Consider the following 25,600-nt stretch of genomic DNA (forward strand, 5'->3'; position numbering starts at 1 on the left):
TCTTGTAATATCAATAAGGACCTAGGTAATGTTACCGTTAGCGTTGGTTGAGTGATGGAGGCATTTGATTTATTGCATTTGTAGAAAACTATAACTGCGGTTATACCAAGCAAATGTATAGCAGCACTGTTTGTATCTTTCGACTGTCATTTATTGCACGTGCTACAAAATCATTCTGTGCAATGGAAGATTTACCAACGTTACACCGGTCTGATACAGTTTTGCCTATACATGCGTGAGACTGAGACGCCTGTTTATTTTGTTTTAAGTGCGTGCAGGGTGTGAGAGAGAGGGGAATCGATGTGCTTTGATTATAGCTTGGTAGTTGTAGTCTGTGAAATTAAAAAGCACGTGTGTGTGAAGTATCCAAACAATGACACCTTCATTTCATTATGGCTGCTTTAGCAACACACCTTAAGCTACTGTGTAGTGGGTCCCATTTAGAAGTGGCTACTTCATTCGCTCTCCTTGACTCATGGAGCTGCGTGAATGTTATTACAACTTTTCGCCACGATATGACAGTTTAAGTCCGCTTTGATACTGTAAGCATGTAAACCATTGGTTTCCAAAGTTGATTTTATTTGTGTAAAGCCAGCATAGCCTATTGACAATTTATGTTGTAAATAGGCCTACCTTATAATCCTACCTGTAGCTTAGGGAAGCTAACAGCTTTCTATTAGGATCTAGTTTGTTAGTTACCGTTTGTCATAACTCCCCTGATGCATTTTGCATTTAGAATAGCCAGAGCGTGTATATCTCAATCGAAAATGAAACAATATCGGGTGAACCCAGCCTGATCTGCCCGCTATTTATTTTTTGATGTCTTAAAAGATTGAGCTTGGCCCATTAAAATGTGTATGAACAGTCTAGCGACGCATTTCATCAAGGCCCATTTGGACATGTCAGTTATTTGCACCACTGGTTAGATGTAAAACAGCATTTCGTTTCAGACTAGGCTACTGTTACTTAATTTGTGCATTAACAATAACGTTTCAGACTACTGTTACTTAATTTGTGCATTGACAATAAAGTATTACATGAACTAAAGATGACTAAAATCTTATGTAGAAGAAGAAACATTCACAAAAAATCCATCCATCCAAAATGACCTTTGTTTTGATAGCTGTTGAAAACGGCATGGAACTGACAGAGATGTTTTTGTTTATAAATACATAAAAATAAATAAATAAATAAATAAATAAGATTATGCTGATACCTTTTGTTTTTCCCAAATACAATGTAGCCTACAGGTGTAAGTGACCTTTCATCAATCCAGTTGCAATGGATGAACTGTGATGAACTGCCCTACTTGTGATTGTTTAGAGATTTTAAAGATTTTATAACAATGCTACATCTTCTTTGGCTATTCTACAATCTATTCACCTTTTCAGCACCAGTAGGCTACTTTCTGTGCAGCCAAGACACACACTCAGGCATGCCAAACAAGCATACACAAAAGTTTCAAGAGTGGGGATGGAGTAAAATATGGAGACAAATTGAAGTGTGATTTATTTTCGCGGAACGGATGTACAGGACTGAGCGGCGGTCATATTTTGTACCGCTATGCGGTACATCTAGTTGAACTTCTATTGATAATGTGAGTTATATGTGCGGAGCATCTCTTTATGGATTTCATAGTGGATCTGAAGTTTGTATTTACGCCATTTTCTTTCAGTCTTCCTACACTCTCTTTTTAGAAGTTTAACTGCTGGATTTTGCCTCCATGGTGCTTTCTGTTTGTCCTTAACTTTCTTGAATTGTAATGACGCAATGTCATCCATAATGTTTGCCATTTTTGCATTAAAGTGATCAAATAAGTCTTCTACAGAGTCTGACAGTTGACTTTAGTGAAAGTGCTTGCTCAAAGAGAGCACTTGTCTGATCATTTATGATTCTCCTTTTTACAATCATAGCTGTGTTTTGAGTGTGTGGGGACATAGACACATCAAAGAACACACAGAAATGATCAGATAAGGCCAGGTCTTTAACAGCTGTAGAGACATCGAGACCCTTTGTGATAACAAGGTCGAGGGTATGGCCGAGAGAGTGTGTTGGCCCCTGTACATGCTGTGTTAGGGTATTTGTTTTCAGGATTATCCACATGCAAGTTTAGATCCCCTGATATAATAAGACAGTCAAACTCTATGCAAACGACTGATAGCAGTTCACCTAGCTCTTCAAGAAAAACTTTTGCTGAATGTTTTGGAGGCCTGTAAATTGTCAGTAATAAAATCTGAGGAGAAGACTTAATGCGTGCACACAGATATTCAAATGAAGTAAAGTCACCGAATGACGACTGATTGCACTGAAAAGACGTCTTGAAAATTGTGGCTATCCCCCATCTCTTTTATTTGCTCTGGTAGCACTCAAAAAACTGAAATTTGGGGGAGCTGATTCGATGAGAGCAGCAGCACTGTTTGCTTGATCTAACCACAGGGCCGGAGTGGGGCCACTTTTCAGCCCCGGAGTTTCAGGGCCAAGACCGGCCCACTTTTTTAGTGGTGGTAGAAAATTGGATAAATAAGACACATAAGAAACAAATAGGAAACATTTCAGCTCTTATCCTGTAGTTTTTATTATAGGCTACCAATATTCCACTATTCCACAAGGATGATAAGTTAACAAAAACAGGAAGGAAGAAATAAAGCATTTTAAATGTATCCCACAATTCCACTAAGAGGCATATTGAACTACTGTATTGTTTACATGTTTTTTTTCTGCATGGGTCAGCTATCATGTTGTTGTTTGGTGATTTGCTCCTTACTCACTTCTGAGCAAACAAGGCATATACGTTGATCATGTAGCCTCATGTATTGGAAGTTTGGCACATTTGGCAGCATTTTCTTCCAATACTTTTCGTCTTTTTTCCCTCCATCCATCCTCCCTGACGCTTATCACTACGGTAGGGCCGGTCCGGCTGGTAGGCTATCTGAGAAAACTTTTTAGGAAAGACGGGCTATATGGACCCAACCAGTTAACTTTTCTTGGGAGGGGAGAACAACCCATGCAGAGGCTGCGGTGTTAGGCATAGAATGCGAACGTGTGTAGCCAACTTTAAGAGAAGATAGATTAACGTGACAAATGTCAATATTTTTCCCTCGACCGGCCCAAAAGTGAAGCGGCCCACCGGGAATTCTCCCGATTACCCACTCCGGGCCTGTCTAACCATGTCTCAGTTAAAAGTAAAAAATCAAGGTTGTGTGTGCAAATTAGATCATTAATTAAGAATGATTTGTTTGAAAGAGATCTGATATTTAGGAGTGCTAGTTTTGCTGTAAGTGTTGGGGAAAAATGGTCCATGGGGGAAATCTGAGGTTGAATTGGTACGGGTAGGAGATTGGACTGGTTTACCCTATAAGCTCGATGCATTTGTGTTTTATTTCTTGTCAATACAGGAATAGAGAATGTCATGGGCTTACTGGGTCCCGGCATGGTGGGTACTGTCACCATTTTTATTGCAGGGACCCTGAGCATATCATACAATACCGTCATCATCATCATCAAATAATTGTCCCCTGCAGCTGCTATATGCCAGCTGAGAATATGAACTAAGAGGTTGTTGCTGCTTAAGAGATCCTTCTGAATGGAAAGGGGGAGGCCGTAGAGGTGCCATGCACACCTTTGGTGCTAAGGGTCTTGGGGTAATAAAAAACTGCACAGTTGAAGGTCTTGGTCTACTAACAAGGTGGGATGTTGATGGGTATACAGTTGAAGGTCTTGGGCTACTAACAAGGTGGGATGTTGATGGGTATACAGTTGAAGGTCTCGGGCTACTAACAAGCTGCAAGGCTACTGGCAGCAGTCCTTCCATTCTTGCAGGGAAAAATAATGTGCTGGGGTGGGGATGGTGATGGGTATGCAGGGGATCCTGGGGACTTTGAGCGGGTGGGGGAGTGTTGGGATGAGGATGGATATACAGGGGGGTTTGGGTGGCCTGGGGAGTTTGATCAGGTGGGGACGTGATTGGGTGTAGGTGGTGATGGGAAATCAAGGAAGATGGGGTTGAATATTGGTCCAGAGTCTCCATCTGCCTGCTGAGGCCCTGGGGAGCTTTCAGCATGTATTCCAGTAGTGTATTCCATGTTGTTGTGTCTTTGTGGTGACAAGGAGTCGACGGAGGTGGGGAGGGGTATTGGTACTGGTGTTACAACATGATCCTTCTTTTCTGATAGCCCCTCAGCAGCTTTGATAGGTGCTATCTCCTCATGCTCATTACATCCATTTGTTTGCTGAGATTCCAGGGAGTTTGACGCCAGTGATTGACTTTGAGTCATTTAAGCAGCACCCATCTTATCTTGTCCAGTGGACATGGCTGGGCATTGTTGAGCTGGTTGTTTGTGTTTCTCCAAGGTCTGCATTTAAGTGGAGGCTACCGGGTGGTTACCAGAGGGCCCCACAGCAGGGAGGGTTGGGCATATCTCTGTTTCAGCCTGTGCAGAGTGTTTTGGTTTAGCTGAGTTGTTGATGTCATCCGCTTGTTCCGTCTGTATGGCCACTGAGCGCTTATCAAAGGGTCGGCTCAAGGTTGGCAGAAAAAATGTTGGGTGCAGGAGAGAGATGTGATAGTATTCGGTTAAGATCTTGGCCCCAGTCCAACTCAGCTCTGTGCTATTTGGTCTGAAGTATTCCCTGCGATTCTAAAAATTTGGGCATTTGGGAAACAACATACAATCATCCTTTCCCCATTTATATGTCTCACAGCAGAGTCGCCTAGAACAAGGGTTGTGGGATAAATAGGTGTCGAGTGCTACTTCTTGTCTGTGCCCATCTTTCTATTGTTGTGGTTTGATCGCTGCCTGCTTTGGGTCTGTTCCCTGGGAAATTCCTCTCTTACGTCCCGGAGGCATTCAAATCTGTTCCAGTGTTAGGGGCTGTGGGCTTCCCTTAGAACCACAAGCCCTGTAGTAGTTTGCTGATCTGTCTGTATTTCTGATACGAGGCCTGAAGTTAACATCTGAATTTACTGGTGTTGAGGTAATTACAGTTCTTGTATTACATTTTTTTTTTTTTGGTCTGGCACCTTGCCTGTGCCAAGGCTCTGTACTCACATTTCCCTTTGTGAGGTCGATGCATTCATCTGCTCTATTAGCAGTGATATTAGACTGCTGGGTTACATTCTCTGCATTTCCAGTAGTTGCTATACTCACTTCATGAGATGCCTCTCGTAGTTCATCTGTCTTTGATGGAAGGGCATGCATCTTTGATTCCAAAGTAGAAATCCTCTGTTCTAGCTCAGTACATTTTCGACATGATCTCCTGGGTCTCTGGCCGGAGGAACACATTTTGTTTTAATCCAACTTCAAGGTGAATTGCCGTTCAGGTTTTGCTCGTTGACTTGGCTGGCTTATTTAAAGTAAAAAACTAACCACTAAAGTTTCAAATTTAAATGTACTTGTTTCACTGTCTTTGCTACCCAGCCGGCACAAGGCCGACCTTCAACGTTGAAATATAGTTGAAATAACGTCAGTTGTTGCGTCAATGTTGAAACAATGTTTAATGCTAAATGGTTGTAAAAGGGTATGTAGACAAACATTGAAACAACGTTCAATGTTAAATGGTTGTAAAAAGGTCAAGAAAATCAATGTTGAATTATAGGTGAAATAATGTCAGTTGTTGTGTCAATGTTGAAACAATGTTGAAACACTGTTTTAATGTTAAATAGCTTTGTAAAATGTTGACAAATGGTTGTAAAATAAGAAATCAACGAAATTAATCAGCATGGATGTTAGCCTAAACCAAATTGATTTGATATCAAGAAAAAAGGCGTCAAATTGATGTGAAATTTATGTCACACCATGAGAACAATCATGTTAATAATCATAATAGTAGGCTAGTAATAATAGCCCACTAGGCTAATTGACACGTCTACCAATCAGTTTGGTAGCCATTTCAATGTAACAGTCTAAAATGCGACGATTGTTTTTATGCTTATCGCCTCTTGATAAGCGCATGCGCGCACACAGCAACTCCCATCCCCCACCCCTGACTGACTTTTTTGAACTCCAGCTCTGCTCCAGCCCACCAGTGACTTCAACCGTCACTTTTCTGTCATGCATCTGACTTCATGTGTAAGCTGTAGAAACTCTGCCGTTATCATATCCAAGGTAAGAATTACAGTACTTTTGTATGCCAATTGAAAACGGGAATTTATTCGAAATATATTGTTTTCATAATGGAATGTTAACCAAAGCTGTTAGTCATGTTAGAATTAGCTAGCAATTAGCTAGCGAGCTAACATCGCTATCATTAGCGATGTTAGCTGTTAATTTTAACTTTCCCAGCTACTAACTAACTTCATTATTGTGTGGAATATCTGGAATGGTAGTTTATACCCAGATAGCAATTACTCATTGAATCTATGTTAAATTAACATTATTTTGTCAACGTTAAAATCATTGAGTCAACGTCGCACTTCAACATTGATCCTATAACATTTTGCACCCTCTATTAATATTGAAGCAATGTTGAAATTCCAACTAAAGATCAATGCGATTTCAATGGTATTTCAATTGATATTAAACCTCAGTAAACCACTTTTAATCTGGAAAAATATTGGGAAATTCACATCCTGCTTTATATACAGCCAGGATAAATTTGACTAGGCCTAGTATGGCTGGTTTAGGCTACACAATCGTACATAAATAACCATTGACAACTTATCAGTTTGAAAATCAAGTGCATTTATTAACTCTTCATTTAGAAATTCACGTGTGTTGTGCTTCCCTGCCATCCATTCAGTAGCTATAGCATTCATAGACCACCTGTTTGCAGTCAGCCCTCCTCCATCATCCAGTAGCAGAGTGAAGTGGCACCTAACAGAAACAGAACAAAAAGAGATAGACAGTGTTAGATAAATATGTTCAACTGAAACTGAAGGCTACTTATAATTGAAACTTTAGAATAATCATAGAATATATATTCTATATGTTTGTTGAGTTTGCTGTCAAAATGCCAGGCTGAAGATAGTGTTAGAATAATTCAGTTTCGCAAGCTGGGTGAGCTCATTGAACATGCCGCGGTTTGCTAGCAGCACTAGCCATTCGGGCAGCTCTGTTCGTCCAACAATTTTGCTGCCCAATGAACGGTTAATGATAGCAGTCTAGTCAGATATGACTTAAAAGTTAACTTATATCAGTATTGCTAAAGTTAGCCTATTAAACTCACAAAAATATGATCACCAGGAGTTACATAAATGTTAGCTAAATCTCCACGCTAACCAGCAGCACATCTTCAGCCTATAATTTTGACAGTAGCCTAGAAGCTAACGCTACCGTAGGCCTAGCACTACTTCATATTTTATTATCATGAGTATAATAAACTGTAACTTACTGACAACAAAGGTAGGACCTAATTATAAATCAGACTGCCAAGTAACGTTAACCTAACATTATGATGAACTGCCATAACGTAAGCTAGCCTAAACAATAATTTGACAACAGCAAGTAAATTTAGCCAGCCTAGCATTTGAATGAGTTTGTAAGTCAGACAGTACGATGTACATAGACTGTAAACATGACCGAATTTAATGTAGTACACTTTTACAATAAAACATTATTGTTTGATAAATAAATGCTTGCTTACCATTAAGGAGGAGTGAACTTGACAGAGAGCTGAACACCCCTGTTGGTCTGACTGAACTGTTGCTGAAAATGATCTCCTGACAGTTCAAACGCCGCCGCTACGTCAACTATAAATCCACTACTTTTCAATCACCATGTTAAGATTTCCCAGTCAACCACAAATCCATGACTTTTCAATATCTTTTAGTGAACTATGTATCGATGCTCTATCGATTATGGCAACATAAACTATAAACCAATGTTGTTTCGATATCTCTCTTATCGATATTCATGCACTGTCGGGTTTTTGTCAGGATTGTAAATGCTGATTCAATGTCTATTTACCATTGAGATTTCAATCTCAACCAAAATGATGATTTGGATGGAAAATCAACATCATATCAATGTCACCTTGCTATCTGGGTATCATATATCATATCTAGCTGTCTGTGATGTCGCTATGAATGTAGAGTTTTAGTTTGAATTAAATATCAGACGCAAGTAAGTTAACTTAGCTAGCACTACATTTAAAGTGGCTGTTACCATGCAGGCTAGCTGCTAACGTTACAGACACATATGAAGGTTGTTAACGTTAAGTAGCAGTAATAACGGTTACCTTGTGAACTTCCATGGGACATAGGTAGGTAACAATATTTTTACATTATTACATTATTATACATACATAATATACATGTAGTGTTGCTATAACGTGTTAACTGGTAAAATGACCAGTAAAACAAATGAATAAAGTCATATATAAGTTCTCTCACCCACTGATTTAAGGAACTGCAGTTTAGTATAGCCATTGTCATTAACAGACCTGTCATATAATAGATGTGAATGGGGGCAAGTATGATGGGTGGGTATGCCGACAAGTAAAGGGATGTTTAGTTTGTGAAGGGTAGTGTTAGGCTACATGTTTTTCATTTCTTAGCCCTTATTTGATGTACCTGACTTGCACTGAGGCATGTGTTTATTTAAGATGCATGTGAGTGAAGTAGTGCTTCAGTGAACAGGACAATATGTCATGTTCTGTGTGTTTTGCAACTTATTATCTTAGTCTCCATGTGTAGTCTCCTCTGTTTGCAGGCGGTGTGTTGTGAGGACTGCTGCCCTGAGAACGCTGAGTGCATTCTGGAATATTCCAAATGTGTGCCACTTCCATACTGAAGAAGTTCCAAGCCCGCAAGAGAATTCACTCACCAGGTAGACACACACACAAACACACACACACGTAGAATCGCATATAGCATTATAATGTGTAAGCATGTATTTGTGTCTGTAACTGTGTTTAGTTTATCCCCTCTTTTCATGTGTCTGTTTGTTGTTATGACTTCTCATCCATGAGAAGCAAAAAACCAAGCACTGAAGACAGGACAACCACAGAGACGAACCAACAAAGGACAGCGGTACAGAGAGGTTATAAATACACAGACCGATGAACAAATTGACAGATAACTGGACAAGATCAATAAAACAGTAGGGAACAGGTGTGAGCAGAAAATGGAGGGAAAACTAAGAAGACAGGAAGTGCAGACCAAATAAGTAAAGGGATGGAGACAGTCACATGACTGCAGACAGGTAAACACAGAGCACATGGGGAACAGCAAAAGCACACAACAAACTCAGTAAAATATACAAAGGCAGTCCAGGCCTGATTTTCCAGGCACGATCCTGATAGATAGTGTCAGTACCTCTTGTTGAACTCTTTATTTTGTCTTCACCTACAGTATCTGCCATTGCTATTGCTTTGTGTTTGTTTTGTTTTTCATTCCATGTGCTGGTTGTCATGACCGGATTATTGTGACCACGGGCCCTGGACACAATTTCGAACGCCCCCCACCCCCCTCCCCGCACGCCTGAAATAGTAGCCTACTCTTGCAAAGAGCACAGAGTGTTTACATCACTACATAGGACGCGGGTTCAGGGGTTTCTCTCCTGAGGATTCTGCGGTTTTCACACAATTCTGGACAGAAACTTTAAGCTAAAGCAGGGGTCTCAAACACCCGGCCCGCGACGTATGTCAAAATTATAATGTAATCCGGCCCTTGAGACTTTTTAATTGTGACAAACAATGATACTGATTAAAATAGATGATAGTTCCAAGTACGGTGACAAATCTCATTTGTACTCTGCTCCACTATGTGCTAGACATCCAGAGCTTCATTCAAACCCAAAATCGCTGCGCAAAGTTCTCAGGAAATACTTGTATTACACGCGAGAAACACAAAGACGTGCATTTGTAATGACGCGGAAGCGATGCATGCCATAGTGTTGCATAAATTGAAGCAGAAATTAAGCAGCAATAGGCCTACACCAAATGTTGAAAAACGTTTACGTGTGATGAAGTCTTAGGTAGGCTATGTTATTCACCTATTCTAAATCTGAAGGAGAATATCCTTTTGGAGATTATGATCGATCGTCTATTGAATGGAGGTGCGTCTGCGTGTATACGACGGTGTCCACTAAGCATACCATGCTTATTTCGACCCTCTGCCCAACAAAGCTTGGAGGTTGCAGTGGTAATCGTGGATGATAGTGTCCGTGAATGGACGTGGTACAGACAGCAGGGCTAGTAGAAATAGGGCTCTAAACTACAAAGTCACCCGCAATATGATGCTAATTTCTGGGTACTCAGATTACCCCGCGATAGGAACTGATTTAACCAGAATACTTTATTGTAGGCCTTGTGGTTTAGAAACCATATACATCTTAGGTGTTTTCCTGTTAATTTGTTATGTGGGTAATATGAAAAAAGTAAAGTAAACCTGCTCAAATATGTTCATCCAGTATTTATTGAAAGGTGCATAATTTGAGGTGCTTGCCATCCAGTGGCAAATTTGATGGGTAAATTTACCCCCTTCATAAACTTTTGTTTTACTCAAAGATTTTTACATTTACAGTAGGACTTTATGACCACTTTCAAGCCATGGCCTTTTGACATTTTGATATAAAAATCCAATGGTGTTGCTTTCTTAACCCTGACGCCTATAGTTTGCCAGGTTTAAAAAAGTTAGGAGAGGAAAATATTTTTATTTGGTGTGAAACACACACATACCTGTTTTTATGCTTTTCATTTGTTTTATAATTTCTATTAATATTTATTTTATCATTATGTTATTTATAAGCTAAGGTTGCTAGCACAGGTGTCTTAAACTAGATAAAAACACTTGCACTTTCTGTTTGCAGTTTTGTGTGGTATTTGAAAAAAAGAACATTGCATTTTCAGAAATAGCTGTCCCTCCAATCAGATGACGTTGGCAGAATTGGCCCCCAGCTCATTTGAGTTTGAGACCCCTGAGCAAGCTGCCTGCCGTCTGACTCCTCCAAACCACAAACTGCATGCGTGAAACACTAACATGGGATTTGGACATCACAATAAATGAGGATACCCATAAATAAATCTGCACTGATAAGAGGTTTAATTGACAGAAATGAATTTCATGTGTAGGCTATCATCTAGTCAATCATGGAAGAAAACTCGCACACCATTGTTTGCCGTTGAAAAATAAATAAACAAAGTGTTTAATCCATCAACCAATGTGCTACCAAGTGAGGTGACAAATGTCCTCAGACCTTCATCAGTGCATAGCTGGCATAGCTACCAGATACATAGGAAATATGTGATATAATGATATCAATAGATTAAGAGAATGAAAAAGTCATGCTGAACGTGTGTGCTGACCAAGTTTAATAAATAAAAGGTTTATTTATTTAAAAAAAGCTCAGTTTCTCAATCAAATAGTAACATTACCAGGAGTGATCTGACAGACGTCATGGAAAGTGTGAAGCCGCCTGACCCTCTGAATTGGACTGGAAAGGTGGACTGTGAGTGGCGAACGTTCAAACAACGATTTACGTTGTATCTTCAAGCCTTGGCCCTGGATACCATGAGAGGTCTGCACTCCCGCGGTAGACCGGCGGGTCCCGACGCAAAAGAGTGCGGCGCGGGACAACTTTTGAAAGCTCTTTGCGGGAGCGGGCGGGATGAGAGAGGTGCGTTCGCGGGTGCGGGACAAACCGATGATTCACTGCACTCCCGCAAATGAAATATGTGCATAAAATGAAATATGGAAATGATTAAAGTAATGTTCATAACTATAGTTCAGCTGGATGTTCTGTTAGGCAGCATTAAAAAAACGGGGTTTAAGCATAACTGACGGATTGCAGGCCTATAGCCTATATTGTCGTTTACGTGTGTTCAATTTGTTCCTGCTGCTCACACTCTAAAAAATGTTGGGTTAAAAATAACCCAAATATAACCCAGCCGCTGGTTAACTATTGGACCAACACCACATTGAGTTATCCTAACCCAATGGTCTGGGTACATTATTAAACCCAGCAGATTGGGTATGATTCTAACCCAAAACGCTGGGTTATATCAACACAACGTTAGTTAAATTGGCACAATAGACCAATGTGCTGGGTTATAAATATAAATGTTGAGTAAAAATTCACATATATTGGGTATAGATTCAACCCAAACCACTGGGTTATAATAATAATAACTTCAATTTATATAGCGCCTTTCAAGATACCCAAGGTCGCTTTACAAGAGTGGGAGTAGGGCGGCAGGGGCAGGGTAGGGGTTTAGGGAGGGTAGGCAAGAGAGAAGAGGTGTGTTTTGAGGTGCTTTTGGAACTGTGTCAGAGAAGTGGCGGAACGGATAGGAGGGGGCAGGGTGTTCCAAAGGGTAGGGGCAATTGCACAGAAAGCCCTGCCACCAAAGGTCTTGAGTCTGGTGCGGGAAGTGGAGAGTAACTCCTTGCTGGTGGAGCGCAGGGACTGGGTGTACGGGTGGAGGAGGTCAGTGATGTACTTGGGTGCCAGTGAGTGAAGTGATTTGTAGGTGAGGAGGAGGATTTTGTAGCTGATGCGTTGTTTGATTGGCAGCCAGTGGAGTTTCTTAAGGGTGGGGGTGATGTGCTGCCAGGGCTTGGTGTGGGTTAACACCCTGGCAGCTGAGTTCTGGACATACTGCAATCTGTCTAGGGCTTTGTTGGGCAGCCCAGACAGGACACCGTTGCAGTAGTCCAGACGGGAGGTGACAAATGCATGAATGAGAGTTTCGGTGACTGAGTCGGTGAGTGACGGCCGGAGTCTTGAAATGTTACGTGAGGTGAAAGAAGGCAGATTTGGTGATGCTCTGGATGTGGAAACTGAATGAGAGTGTGGAGTCCATAATGACGCCCAGGTTCCGCACTTTGGGAGATGGGGAGGTGGGACAGCCGTCGATGACCAGGGTGAGGTCTCCAACCTTCCTGAGCAGTGGTGCTGGGGCCACCACCATGAGCTCTGTCTTGTTGGTGTTGAGTTTCAGAAGGTTGTTGGTCATTCAGGTTTTGATATCATGCAGACAGTTGTTGAGTTGTATTGGTGGGAGTTGTGAGGAGGGCTTGGTGCTGACATACTGTTGGGTGTCGTCTGCATAGCAGTGGAAACTGAGTCCATGGTTGCGGATGATCTGACCGAGGGGGAGCAAGTAGATGGTAAAGATGAGGGGGCCAAGGACAGATCCCTGGGGGACGCCATGGTTAACTGTTGCAGTGGTGGAGTTGGAGCCTTGCAGAGTGATGTATATCAATATAACTGCTAGTTAAAATAACCAGTTGTCGGGTTTTCTAAACCCAGTATTTGGGTTGCATTGAGAGAAAATGGGCAACAAATAGCCATGCAATGAAATAAAACAGTTCGACATAATTATTCATTTGACAGTTTACTTTATTTTTGAATGGATAGCCTACTCTAAAAGCAGCATCAGCATGTGATAAGTTGCATCCATGAAGACAGCTAGATTCCATGGTCCATTTGGGGGTCAGCCCTGTCAATCAAAGAAAGAAAAAGAGTAAATTAATCACTGCTATTGACTGAACTTTATATCAAGACTTTCACGAACCATGATCAGTGAATGATGTTGACAAACATTAAAAATCTGGAGACACAATATGAGCGCAACACACTCGGAAACCATGACCACCTCATGGAGTTGTTTAACAGCAGACTGACAAACATACGTTCAGTAATATTAACGTTAGTGGCAGTGATAGTTCTACCGTTAGCTAGCTCATGTTAACACATTCAGTTAGTTAAATTCAAGTTGTCTGTAATGTTAATGTTACCACCAAAAACCACCCAGTAAGTTACATGGCTATCATATGAAGCTACCCTGAATGAATTAATATGTTGTTTGGCATGCCCAGAGAAAACTTTTGCTTCTCATTTGTATCCCTTCTGTTGCTAAAGAGGCAAAATGGTGATTCTCTTTTAAGGATCATTTAAGTATTACTTTTGTCACAATTATTTCTCCTAATTTTGCCTTAGGAGAAATAAAACAAGCAAAAGATGAGACACATAGCAATAAGACAAGTAGGAGTCACATAAAATATATTAGTTTGAGAAGCAGGAGAAATACGGGAGACCTCTTATATGTTTGAGTGTAGTCTCACTTACAACTTGTTTCTCCTTAGGAGAAATAATAGAGCAGATGGAGTCACATAAGAGATATTAGTTTGAGAAGCAGGATAAATACGGGAGATCTCTTATATGTTTAAGTGTAGTCTCACTTACAACTTGTTTCTCCTTAGAGGAAATAATAGAGCAGATGGAGTCACATAAGAGATATTAGTTTGAGAAGCAGGAGAAATACAGGAGATCTCTTATATGTTTGAGTGTAGTCTCATTTACAACTTGTTTCTCCTTAGGAGAAATAATAGAGCAAATGAGGAGACATTGCAATGAGAAACTGTTGAGAAGTAAGAGTTACAATTGAGATATCAGTTTGAGGGTCAAAAAATAGGGCACTCCATAGCATTTAAAACTTTTATTTTATAAAACAAAGCAAAACAGTTGTACTTTAAACATGGACTTTAAGCAATGGGAGCTTGCACAGGTGCACTTTAAAATGGACTTCAAGCAGTGGAACCATGTTAATGCCTTGATAGGTTCTTTTTATAATGTGTATTCTTCTTTTTTTGTGTGAGTGTGTATGTGAGTATTATTTTTAAAAGCTGCACAAGCAAATTGCATTGTACGGACCAACTGCACAATGACAATTTAAGACTATCTATAAATCATACAACATGGAGAAATGAACTAATAAACAATACACCATAAACAAACTGAACTTGTGCCAAAGCGTGCCATACTGTGTACAATGGTGGATGAAAGCGTGGGCTGGTCAATCTGCGTCTTTTATCCTGGTGGTGGAACCAAAGGGAGGAGGGAGAAAAGAGCAGAAAATAGAACATTGTTAGTTTGTGAGCCACTCATAAATACAAAGTAAGACATTTGTTTGACTGTCTGCTTTCATAACTGTGGGAATTTTGATACAGCACAAAGATCAGACACACCTTATTAATCACTTAAACACAGAATGGGGGATGTGATAGCTACCACTCACATTTGCTATATGTTGCCCAATTGAAAAACAGATTTTATTGATATATTTGTTAAGCTTAAACAAGTTTGTTGAATTCCCTCACCTCATCTAGTGTATTGTCAGGCTAGGATTAACCCCTATCCAGCTTACCACTAGGCAAAACCTTGTTTTAGTTGGACTAAGCTTATTCAGTTTTTTTTTAAAAAAGGGCATCTGAAAATATTTTAGTTCAGAGTCCTGATGTCAAAAAAGTAATTTGGGCAATTTTTTTTTTTGTCATCTGGGAGCTGGCTCCCTAGTCAGAACGCATAACAACTAAATGCAGCGTTGCCTTGTTTAGTTCTGATAGTGGGTTTCAACAGGAACATTTTGTCCTGTGATCAGTGAGGTTTAAGTGATGAGTATTGCTGGAACATGTCAAACAGTCTCATTGAAGGGCAAATCTGGTGTAAACTGATTCAAAGCCTTGTTGTTCGAGATCACCAGGTACTGTCCAAAGGACAAAGAACAATAAAATGTGTCATAACCTAGACAAGTTATGGACAAGAAAGTAAAGCTGACTCAATATGGCAAAAAAGCCTTCGTATCTTCTTTCCATTACAGGGTTTCCCCAGGTTTGACCACCCCAAATAAGACTAGACCTTTTAAGACCACTTACATGAAAATTAAGACCTACATCACACCCATTATGCGGTTGTAAAACACCAGATCAAATCCATAATGACAATTAAAACAACACTTCCCCATGATGTGCTGTCCTCTCCTTTCGACTGATTATGTTGATTCATTGCTGCCGGTGCGAAAACCCAAAGTATTGTTTGCGCATATTCCAAGAAATTAGACTAGTGTAGTTGTCACAATACCAAAATTATTGTTTCGATACCGATACCACATCAAGAATAGCAATTTCGATACTTCTTCGATAATTCTTAAAAATGTATTTGATTTGGGGGCCCAGACCACCTTGACATCATCAGTAATATTGAATATAGTGTTATCATTCACACCAGTGGGCATCCTAGATTCTGCTTGACTCTTTCCACACACAGAAAATTATGGCTTATTTCATATGTTTCTATTTCATATACCTTCGAATTCATATAAAGTGTACAGTTAATGTATAGTATTTTTTAATCTGCATAATTACTATTAATCTGCTTAATTGCTAAACATATTTAGTCATTTGAATACTTAATATTTATTTTTAAACTATTACACCTAGGCAAATTTTAATGTGGTGTGTAGGCCTAGGTGTAATTGAGTGCTTGTCACTTTCAGAAATACGTGAGTAATTACTGTAGCCTTCAGTCTCACAGTTTTAGGCTAGTGAATAATAGTTGCACATAATGTATAAGGATATGTGAAAGCAATTCATTGTTGTCTGTCATTAGATAAAATAAATGTAAATGAAAAACTTTCTTAAAAAAAAGTATATAGAAGGGATCATGTTCAATAATGATTTTAGCACTAATGACGAATGACATACATGACCTGAGCTAGCAAGGAGCTCTCTCCAGATGTAAAAGTTTGCGCTGCCTATTTCTAAATGACATTAAACCCAATTGTAGACCTATGTACATCTCATAGCCTAGGTAGGTTAGCAACACAAAGTTGAGAGGTGCAAGTGAACAAATCAACTTGATATTAGCCTATTATTATTATGTGTTACCACAGAATCACTTAAGCTAAACTAACAGCCATGTCTCGCTGTTTATGGCACGACAGCTGCGCATATGTGTGTGAGGAGAAAAGACGCACAGCCACGGGCTTGGGGAGGAGACACTAAAAGCATGCCTTGTGCACACGAACAAGAACACTGTCATTCTTAAAAATATTGATACTAATAAAATTAGGTATTGTGACAACTGCTAATTGCTATTGCGACACTTTTGTAGTATCGGTGCACCGTGCAACACTAAATTAGACAATCTCTCTGTTGAATTTTCACATTGTTGTTGTTTTTCCCCCCATTTCACCTTGCTTGCAGGCTAGTATGATTAAAATTTAAGACCTTTGTTTAAAAAATTAAGACTTCGGCAACAGAATTTAAGACTTTTTCAGACCTTAATTAAGGAACATGACATTTAAGACCGTTTAAAAACTTTTAAGACCCCGCGGCTACCCTGCATTAGGTCAGGAATACCAAAAGTACTTCTATATGGCTCTGGGCTATACTTCCCTGTCCATAACTCAGAATTGGCTGTGCCACATTTTCTTTTTCCTATGAACAGCACACAGTGATTTCCAACAAGAGCTATGGATCAATTCATACCGGATTTGTCCTTTAAAGGTGCCATGTGTAAGAATTGAGGTAAAAATATCCAAGAAATGAGCTACACGCATCAAAAGAATGAGAAGAAATTAGGGCGATTGTGTCATTTAAAAAATGTCAAGGTATAGCGCTGCAGGGATATCAACCTGAATTAGCATGCTAAATTACTAGCCACAGCCCGACAGGTGTCATAATGCCAGTTTCGGCCATGGGAGGCGGTACGCGGGCGACATAACCACCAGCCAAACTGCAATAGGTACCTTCTAAGCCTACGTCATTACGTTCACTGGAGGCAAAACAAACCATCACCTCAGCTGGGAAGCTAAACGAACAGTCATATTCGGGAGGCTAAAGGTTATCATGGTCTCATCTTGCTGTGCTGTCGGGTGCCAGAACCGAAAAAGTCATCGGTTAAATTTGAAATAAGTAGGCCTAGGCTACAGTTTCCAGTGAGAACGTAGTTGTTCGTTTGACTCACGATAACCCAAGCCTTGTATCAGAACCTCACATATTAGCCTACCAATCGTCCTGTATTTCCAACCTCTTTACATGTAGGCCTATGTCACTTATTCATTTCTATACAAACCAAGACTGCGGATTCCTAAAAAAACGCAAGCGCCCACACCATAAGTGTATCTAAATAAGCTATGTAGCCTACCAAAATTTTTATTTTACTGTGACTCTAAGAGCTAAACCAAATCCTTGATTACTAGCTACTAGGCTACTACTGTGTAAGGACCAGCACTAACTCCGAGCGTGGTAAACAAAATTGGATATTTCAGGCAGTAAAAGCCCCGGTAAGAAACAAACTAGATTTTGTTCAAATCTAGACACCTATGGCTACTAAAAAATGTGAGGTTCATTTATCAAATGTTATTTTGAAGTATTAAAAACATTGTTGTTTTAGAATTTTCAAACGAAATGGTTGGTAATTAGCACGTTTGCAATACATCTTTGCCTTGTGACATGGCGGAGCTGGCTCGGTAAAATGTCGGTTCGCAAACACAAAACTCACCGCATCATTGTAGGCCTATTGTAAGTCTTGGACATGACCATTTAGGAGATAGTTATATGCATTCAATGATTTATACACCCTCAGCTTCTCCTTACTGTAGACACTCGGTTTTTCAATAATATCCGGCCATTCAACTGATGGCAAACCTGTCTTTCCAATCACTGACGGTATTGGGTCTGTCAGGATGGTCCCATCTGATAATGTAGCCTTAGTTTTTTCAAATAATCCTCCCGATCACGTACACTGAGTGTATGTACGTATTGTGTTATATCGTTACAAATTTTAGCAAAGATTTTATATGACTGTCTGATTTTAGCCGCCTCACTAGTACTATTCAAATAGCCGCCTCACAATCCAAACGATTGTTTCTGCCTCCAGTGACGTCACGCCCACCCTGAATGTTTATGTTTTCACCACCGTTGCGAAGGGGGTCTATACACATGTCTCGGTTGTTACCGTAGGGTAGACCAACTCACTTTCTGGAGGTATACTGCCCCCATCTTTTATGGAATGTGGAGTATGAATTGACTTTTTGGCGGACATTACACATGGCACCTTTAAGTGATTTGTAAACAAGTAGGAGTGCTTTAGGGTCAATCCAGTAAATCAAAGACAATGACTCAATATTACATCTAAATTAGCCCAAAACATTTAGCTCTGATCACTCAAGAAACAATGACAATTGTCAAGAACAAAAACAAAATACAGAAAATACAGTATACACCATACAACAAATATTGTTGGTGAGTTAATCATTTTGGCCATGTCATTTTTTTTACTTTTGATGTATGTTCAGCCCATCTGTAAAATATCTTCATAAAACCTAGTGGAAATTTTGCCTCTATCATTTCTATGACAATGTGATTTTGTAGCTTTCTTAGCTACACAGTTTGACGTTAACTGTATAAAGGTTGAATAATTTTAGTGCAATAGAGGCCTACCCTTTATAAAAAGCCCACCAATAATGCTCACCACAGTTGGAAAAAATTTAAAATAAGAGAAAATTACCCCAGCTTCATGGATGTTTTGGAACCTCCAGCCCTCGTAACAAAAGCTTTCTTGACCTTTGCGGATTCTACAGCTGTCCATCCGTGCAGTTCCACAGTGCATAACGTAGGCTGCAAATAAAAAGCAAAATCAATCTATCAGTGTGGTAATAATAGCTCTGAAACTGACAGTTCCAGTCATTGATTTTGATTAGCTGAAACGTGTTCCTTTCTGTTGTAATTCCCAAGTTAACCTTACAAAAGGTTACACATCCTTGTGTACACATCCCTACGCAAAGAATGGTAATAAATGAAGTTTACAAGCTGTGGCCAACCTTTAAACACACCAATATTCTTTGTGAATGAACCAGGTATCGTAAATTAATAAATGTTATTCCTTAAAATACAGGAGGCATAAGTAAGGAACCTCTTATGTTAAAATCCCATAGAGGCAGGCAGATTTTTATTTTTAAAGGCCAGTTATTGAATGGACTCAGGATACTATGCATCCTGATAAAGTTCCCTTGGCCTTTGTAATCAATCACATCACATACAATTCACCATACCTAGATATATCATGGTTTTATTTCAGTTAGGCTAATAGCTGATTTGATTTGCATGCTACAGATTCTATTAATTGCAAAAGAAATGTTGACTGGTAAGTTATTCATGACTGCAGATGCTGACTTGCCTATTTCTCGATCCCTCGACCGCAGCAACGCTACTTCCTAGTTTACCTGGGTTACAAGAATGCCCTTTCACTCCTGTTACAATATGCTGTAATTTATAGCAGGTTAAACAAAAGTGAGAACATATTGTGGGGAAAAATATACTCACCATTTTGGTACGCTGTTTGTTCAGCAATTTGATCTGATGGTTTAGCGTAGTCTTCCAATTTTTTAAGAAGCTGCCGGCTTCTTTTCAGTGGCATTGAGCTGGAACCAGTTTAAACCAGTGGCAATAACGTTAGCTTCGTCATCTTGACTGACATCCCAAAGACATTTTAAAATTCCGTGCATTTTGGCTACAGCATGGCTTAACACCATTCAAAACATACAGACTAAAGCTGTATAAGGCAAAGTAAGCTAGCAACGTTAAATTGTCTAACGTTGCTAGCTTTATTTACATTATATACATATATTTCTAACGTTGTCTAGCTTTATATACAAGCGGCACAGCCAGTGATGTAACTTACAAGTAGCTAACATTAACTAGCTAGCTAACTTTATGTGCTGCTTCGTCAGGTTGTTCAATGATATATTGAGTCTAAAAATATGCAAGAACGTTAGCAAATTACCAAAATGTTAATGTACCTTCTTTGAGTTTTCGTGGTGGCACAATCCTTCATATCCACACACCGTTTCACTTGGTTTCACTGGGCGCCAAATCTAGACTGCATTTTCTGTTAGGAATCTTCTGCACGCGAGTTTGTCACGTCCGACCATCATAGATCTCTGGAGTCTAACTTGATTTCTCCAACTTGCTAACAAGTCGCAAGTTAGCTCTGGGGTAGCAAAAATCAAATTGTGCCGCCTTCACGTACCATTGATTATAATATCTACTCGAAGGTTGAAGACAAAAGTGCGTTCAGGAAAACGTCTGCATCAGTGCATCTCCGATTTCGTCATCTCCCTGGCCTGCGTGAGAATTTAACAGGTAATTTAACAGGAATTTAATGGGCATAGATGGTAGCTTTTTTGTAGGCGAACTTCAGAGGTCTGTCAGAGCATCGTCAGAGCATTGTCATGTGTGGTGGTCACATCACATGGTTAGGCCTACTGTCTGAGTAAAGTATGAGATATATAAGAGTATTGTATAAGCCTTTGCTGAGATCTCTTTTGTAAATCAAAAAAGGACTAAACTGAGATAACTAGAATGAGAACAGTTCAAGCTTGTGAAGAGATCTCTTTTACTGAACTGATGGAGCCTAATCTGAGATTTACCAAAAAGATCTGAAATGAGAACTGCATGAGTTTACAGAGAGAGCTCTCTGGTGGATCAGCCTGAGTAAAATATGAGATGTATAAATTAGACAACACTGAGCATTATTTAAAATATTGATGAGATCTCATTTGTAGATTAAAGGGACTTTTGCTCCAGAGACAAACCTGAGAAGCGGGAGACAAAAGCAATTATCTCATTTTTATATCCCTGTAATCTCATTATTGTCTAGGAGAAACAATTGAGATAGAGAAGAGCTCTCATTTTAACATTTTCTTTCCTCTGGGTCATGATTACCATACGTGTGAAGAGACTACTTCGACTGTATACATTAGCTGACACACATGCTGCACTACCACGAAGCATTTAATTAACGTTAGCATACCAACCGTCTGCTAACGTTAACCTAGCGAGCTGTTGGTATGCTAATTTTAGTTCGTTGTAAAAGTTTGTTTTGTTTCTGTTTAGCAGTTCATACCCAGTGAACACAGAACCATGTTTTTAAGAGTCTGTCTTTGTGTAGATTTAACATTAACATGAGCAGTAATTGTAAGTTAATGTTAGCTAACGTTAGCTGGCTTGAATGACACAATTCTTAACCTGCTTAGGCTGAACGAAATTGGCAGGCATAATATCCATTCATATCACCAAGGGTATCTCTGGGTGTACTTTTAAAATCCATCTGAATAATAAAAATAAACAAGTTAAAAGCAGATACATACCTTCCAAAATCGCCTGATTTCCACTGCATGTTGACAGCTGCTGGACTGCATGTACGGTTGAAAGAATAACGATTTCCCCCGAACTCTCAAATAACTATGCAGCTGTGTTAAAGTTACCCTGGTGCTGGGTAGTGTGCTCACGTTAGGTGGGGGGGAGGAGGGGCGCTGTCCTAAACTATCAACCCAACAAGCTGGGTTACAGAAAATAACCCAACATGAGTAAAAACAACCCCACACAATGACCCAACAGTTTCAACTCAGCGTTTGGGTTGAGAAAATCAGTCCCGCACAGACCTCTAATACCAAGCCAGATACGCGGAAAATTGCACTGCTTCTTACCGTCGCGGGATCTCAGGCTGTAGAGGTATTCAACACGTTTGTATTCGCCAGCGCGGATGATAAGGAGAAGTTCGACAAAGTCGTGGAAAAGTTTGATGAACACTGTTCACCAAAGAAAAACGAAACGTTCGAACGGTATGTGTTTCGTTCACGCATGTAGTTACAAAAAGACAGTTTTGATGTGTCTGTGACGGACTTGAAGCTTAAAGCAAGGACGTGTAACTTTGGAGAGCTTAGATTTAATGATACGGGATCAAATAGTATTCGGGACACATGACAAAAAAGTGAGGGAGAGGTTAGAACTTACTTTAGCTGGGGCTATGAAAATTTGTCAAGCAAGTGAACTAAACCAGCAGCATGCAAAAACGTTCAATGAGCAGAAGGATCATGACGTTGCTGCAGCGCCAGTGGCTGCAGTGACTAGGCTAACACAGAAACAGAAAAGACCACAGACAAACACAGAGACATTTGCGTGTAAAAGATGTGGCAACCAGCATGCTCCTAAGCAATGTCCAGCATATGGCAAAATTTGCAATAAATGTAAAGGGAAAAATCACTTCGCTAAGCAATGCTTTTCCAAAGGGAAACAGAGTGAAGAGGAAACAGGTGAACGTGTTCAAACAGTTGAAGAAACTGAACTATCAGATACATTCTTTGTAGGCATGGTGGCTCAGGCTGATTTTAAGCCAAGAGACTGAACAGTGCTCAAATAAACTGTGCAAAACAGGACAAGTGGATTGTGCCATTGCAGATAAATGGTGCACTCATTCCTCTAAAGCTAGACACAGGGGCAAAGGCCAATTTAATGATCAAAGCCATGAAGGTGAAACCACAGATATCCCAGTTCAGTCAAGCTCAAAGCCTACAATGGACAAAACATCAACACAAAAGGCACATGCAGACTAAAGGTGAAACTTAAAGAAAAGGAACATCACCTTATGTTCATAGTTGTCCCAGATGGACATGACTCGCTACTAGGTGACGCTGCATGTGAAAATTTAGGCTTAGTGAAGAGGGTTTACTGCATTAACAATGTCAATGCACAGCACAGTGTGGAGTTGATAGTGAATCAATATCCAGACATTTTCAAGGGGTTTGGTGTCTTACCATTCACCTATAAAATACAACTGAAGGATGATGCACAGCCAGTCGTCCATGTTCCCAGGCGGGTTCCAGCGCCCCTGCGAGTAAATTTGAAGCAAGAACTAGAAAGAATGACGTCACTGGGAGTGATAAAGATAGTTGAAGAGCCAACAGAATGGGTGAATTCGATGGTGTGTGTCTGGAAACCAAATGGAGACTTGCACGTGTGTATGGATCCAAAAGACCTGAATAACAACATAAAAAGAGAACATTATCAAATACCAACCAGAGATGAGATAACAAGTGAAATGGCCGGTGCCACATACTTTAGTAAATTGGATGCTTCGCAAGGCTTCTGGCAGTTAAAGCTGCATGAGGACAGTACAAAGTACTGTACATTCAATAAACCGTATGGCCGCTACTGTTTCCTGAGAATGCCTTTTCGGAATTTGCTCCGCTCCTGAAGAATTCCACAGAACTATGGAGCACATCATAGGGGGCATTGAAGATGTACGCGTGTATGTGGATGATGTAGTCCTTTGGGGATCGACACTGGAGCAACACAATAACAGGCTCAACCAGGTCCTTCAAAGAGTTCAGGAGTGCGGGTTAAAGCTGAACAGATCCAAATGTCAGTTTAGAGTGAAGGAAATCACCTTTCTTGGGGACAAGTTGTTCAAAGAAGGTGTAGAACCAGACAAAAGCAATACTAGAAATGCCAAGGCCTGAAGACAAAAAAGGTGTTACGTGCATTAGGCATGATCAATTTCATTGGAAAATTCATTCCAAACTTGTCGTCGAAGACCGTATACTTGAGAGAACTTCTGCGTGATAGGTGCGAGTTCAAGTGGACATCTGAGCATGAAGCTGAATGGTCCCGTCTGAAAACAACTCTCACCACAGAGCCAGTGCTGATGTTTTTTGATCCATCAAAAAAGGTAAAGATTTCCACTGACGCATAAAAAAGAATGGAATTGGAGCTGTCCTACTGCAAGCGTCTGTAGAAGACTGGAGGCCAGTCGCCTATGCCTCGAGGACGATGACCAGTGCTGAATGCCGTTACGCACAAATTGAAAAAAAGTGCTTAGGACTAGTGGACGGATTTCAGAAATTCCATGGTTATGTCTATGGATTGCCAAAGTTTGTGGCAGAGACTGATCACAAGCCGTTAATAGCCATCATCAGGAAGAACCTGAGCGAGATGTCGCCACGCATTCAAAGGCTCATGATGAAGCTACAACGCTATGATTTTTAATTGATTTACACACCGAGTAAGCACATAGTGCAGAACAGGGTGAGTGCTCCACTGAAACGGAAGTTAATCTACATGTTCACTTGATCACTGAGTCACTACCTATGTCTGACATGAAATCCAAGCTGATCGCTGCTGAGACAATGCAGGATGCTGTCTTGCTGAAAGTCATCACGCTTTTGAGTGAAGATTGGCCACGAGGTAAGTGTCAACAGTATTACAACATTAGGGGAGAGCTGAGTTTCGTTAATGGCCTGCTGTTAAGGAAGAACAGAGTAGTCATTCCTCAGTCTCTGAGACCAGACATGCTGAATAGGTTGCATGAGGGGCATCTCGGCATGGAAAAGTGCAAGAGAAGGGCCAGAACAGCTGTCTATTGGCCAGGAATCAATGCTGACATAGACAGGATGGTTTCAAGCTGTGACACTTGTCTAAAACATCAAGCAAAACAGCCAAAAGAGCCCATGACTACCTGATGAGCCCTGGCAAAAAGTTGGGACTGATTTGTTTTACTTGAATGGCAAGAATTACCTACTGGTGATTGATTACCTGTCCAACTATCCACAGATGGCACTGCTTCCCAATATGTCAGCGGCCTGTGTGATCAAACACATGAAGTCGATATTTGCAAGGCATGGGATTCCAAGGTCCTACACAGTGAGAAACAAGGATGGTCAAATCTTGAGAAGGAATCGTCGGAGTCTGCTGAAAACACAAGACACCTTGCCAGGACAGACAGATGAAACTTCTAAGGAATATCCAGCCTGCACTGCTTCGGCTGAACCAGTACCCAATGAAAACCATAGAGCTGAAGAGACTAACTTGCCTGTGTTGAGACGATGTGGTGGAGAGCTGCAGTAACTAGGGAAGCGAGTGCATTTTGGCCGCTGGTCGAGGAGCTCCCCCCGTGACCAGCATATGACATGATCTATCTATCTATCTATCTATCTACCTGTCTATACATATCTAGGCTATCTATAGATCTATTTATCTATAATCTGCGCTATCTACTGCTGAACAATCCCTTACTCCTCTCTCTTTACTCCTCTCTCG

The 25,600-nt window shown here is 40.3% G+C and overlaps 2 protein-coding genes and 1 long non-coding RNA gene across 3 annotated transcripts in view; 1 reads left to right on the plus strand and 2 right to left on the minus strand.

Moving 5' to 3' along the window:
* LOC125289084 (basement membrane-specific heparan sulfate proteoglycan core protein-like) overlaps window positions 1–25,600 on the minus strand; it is a 947,802-nt gene that overhangs the window by 681,643 nt on the left and 240,559 nt on the right. The gene's annotated exons all lie outside the window — the stretch shown is intronic.
* LOC125289216 (solute carrier family 12 member 3-like) overlaps window positions 8,898–25,600 on the plus strand; it is a 43,255-nt gene continuing 26,552 nt past the window's right edge. Inside the window, exon 1 of the mRNA XM_048235943.1 lies at window positions 8,898–9,140. The gene's annotated coding sequence lies outside the window, so the exon portion shown is untranslated. The remainder of the gene's footprint in view (window positions 9,141–25,600) is intronic.
* Window positions 13,267–21,911, minus strand: LOC125289253. The gene is made up of 2 exons (XR_007192599.1): window positions 21,874–21,911; window positions 13,267–13,380 (listed from the first exon to the last, which is right to left on the minus strand). It is a non-coding gene; the product is annotated as an uncharacterized LOC125289253 (long non-coding RNA).

The sequence above is a fragment of the Alosa alosa genome, chromosome 24, assembly GCF_017589495.1.
Source record: "Alosa alosa isolate M-15738 ecotype Scorff River chromosome 24, AALO_Geno_1.1, whole genome shotgun sequence".
Taxonomy (NCBI): Eukaryota; Metazoa; Chordata; class Actinopteri; order Clupeiformes; family Clupeidae; genus Alosa; species Alosa alosa.